This window comes from Rhinopithecus bieti, unplaced genomic scaffold (genome assembly GCF_001698545.2).
Source record: "Rhinopithecus bieti isolate Rb0 unplaced genomic scaffold, ASM169854v2 scaffold_4967, whole genome shotgun sequence".
NCBI lineage: Eukaryota > Metazoa > Chordata > Mammalia > Primates > Cercopithecidae > Rhinopithecus > Rhinopithecus bieti.
Genome location: NW_016804726.1, coordinates 614,464 through 616,491, shown reverse-complemented (window position 1 = coordinate 616,491; position 2,028 = coordinate 614,464). Strand labels below are relative to the sequence as shown.

At 49.9% G+C, this 2,028-nt stretch overlaps 1 pseudogene; it reads left to right on the top strand.

Annotated features, from left to right (window-relative positions):
• The first annotated feature begins 599 nt into the window (after positions 1–599).
• Positions 600–1,563, top strand: LOC108528457 (glyceraldehyde-3-phosphate dehydrogenase pseudogene; annotated as a pseudogene).
• The last annotated feature ends 465 nt before the right edge of the window (positions 1,564–2,028 follow it).

Genomic DNA, 2,028 nt, shown 5'->3' with positions numbered 1-2,028 from the left:
TCCTTTCAACCTTATATTTGCATCATGGTCTAGCACCCTCAAGATCTACTTCTGGCCGGGTGCGGTGGCTCTCACCTGTAACCCAGCACGATGGGAGGTGGAGGCCAGAGAATCACTTGAGCCTAGGAGTTCAAGACCAGCCTGGGCAACACAGTAAGGCCCTCTCTACAAAAAATTAAAAATTAGCCAGGCATGGTGGCGTGTGACTATAGTTCCAGCTACTTGGGAGTCTGAGGCAGGAGGATTGCTTGAACCCAGGAGATTGAGGTTGTAGAGAGAAGTGTTTGCACCATGGCACTTCAGCATGGGTGACAAAGCAAGGCCCGCTCTTAAAAAAAAAAAAAAATCCACTCCCATACATAGTTCCCTTTATTTCTCCCAGTCCTTATTGGCTGGTCCTGGTCCTCATGGGTGGACTATTTTATCCAAAAGCAGAAGCTGTATTTCCCATCCCAAGCTACAACACTGAGCTCTGACCCCAGTTATTGAGTTGGAAGCAATGACAGGCTCTCTGCTCCTCCTGTTCGACTGACAGCTGCATCTTCTCATGCAGTGCCAATTGTGTCCCTGAGGCACCAAGGTAAAAGTCAGCTGGAGTAAACAGATTTGGACATATTGGGTGCCTGGTCACCAGGGCTGCTTTTAACTCTAGCAAAATGGATATTGTTGTCATCAATGACTCCTTCATTGTCCCCAGGTACATGGTCTACATATTTGAGTATGATTCCATCCATGATAAGTTCCATAGCACCATCAGGCTGAAAATGGGAAGCTTGTCACCAATGGAAATCCCATCACCATCTTCCAGGAATGAGATCCCACCAAAATCAAAAGGGGTGATGCTGGTGCTGATTATGTTATGGACTCACCAGTGTCTTCACTACCATGGAGAAGGCTGGGACTTACTTAGATGGGGGAGCCAAAAGAGTCACCATCTCTGCCCCTTCTGATGCTCCCATGTTTGTGATGGGCCTGAACCATGAGAAGTATGGAAACAGCTTCAAGATTATCAGCAATGCCTCCTGCACCACCAGTTGCTTAACCCCCCCGGCCAAGGTCATCCATGACAACTTTGGCACTGTGGAAGGACTCATGACCACCGTTCATGCCTTCACTGCCACCCAGAAGACTCCTGATAGTACCTCTGGGAAATTGTAGTGTGATGGCTGCAGTGCTCTCTAGAACATCATTCTTGCCAAGCCTGTGGGCAAAGTCATCCCCGAGCTGAATGGGAAGCTCACTGGCATGGCCTTCCGTGTCCCCACCACCAACATGTTGGTCATGGACCTGACCTGCCATCTGGAGAAACCTGCCAAATACAGTGACATCAAGACGATGGTGAAGCAGGCATTGAGGGGGCTCCTCAAGGGCATCCTGGGCTACACTGAGCACCAGGTTGTCTCCTCTGACTTTGACAGTGACACCTATTCTTTCACCTTCAATGGTGGGCCTGGCATTACCCTCAGCAACAACTTCGTCAAGTTCATTTCCTGGTATGACAGTGAATTTGGCTGCAGCAACAGGGTGGTGAACCTCATGGTCCACATGGCCTCCAAGGAGTAAGAGCCCCAGGCCACCAATCCCAGTGAGAGCACAAGAGGAAGAGAGGGGCCCTCAGCTGCTGGGGAGCCCTGCTGTGCTCAGCCCCCACCATACTGAGCATCTCCGCTCAACACAGTTTCCATGTCAGACCCCTGAAGAGGGTGGGGCCTACGGAGACCCACCTTATCATGTGCCATCAATAAAGTCCCCTATATCTTGCCCCCCAAAAAATAAGTCCCCTGTACTTCTGACTGTTAAGAGTCAGGAGAAGAAGCAATGAGAGGAAATAAGGAGTATATCTGAGGATAAATATCCTCTTGCAAGTCAGTTGAATCCTAGCATGACTTCCAGACAAGGGCAGGCTGCTCTCCTCCAACAAGGGAGACAGGCTTACTTTTGCTGGCCTGGAATGTTCAGGGGGTTCAGAGAAATCTGGGGGTTCAATGTTCTCAAGTACATCCAGATGTCCCCTCCTAGGCATCAGGG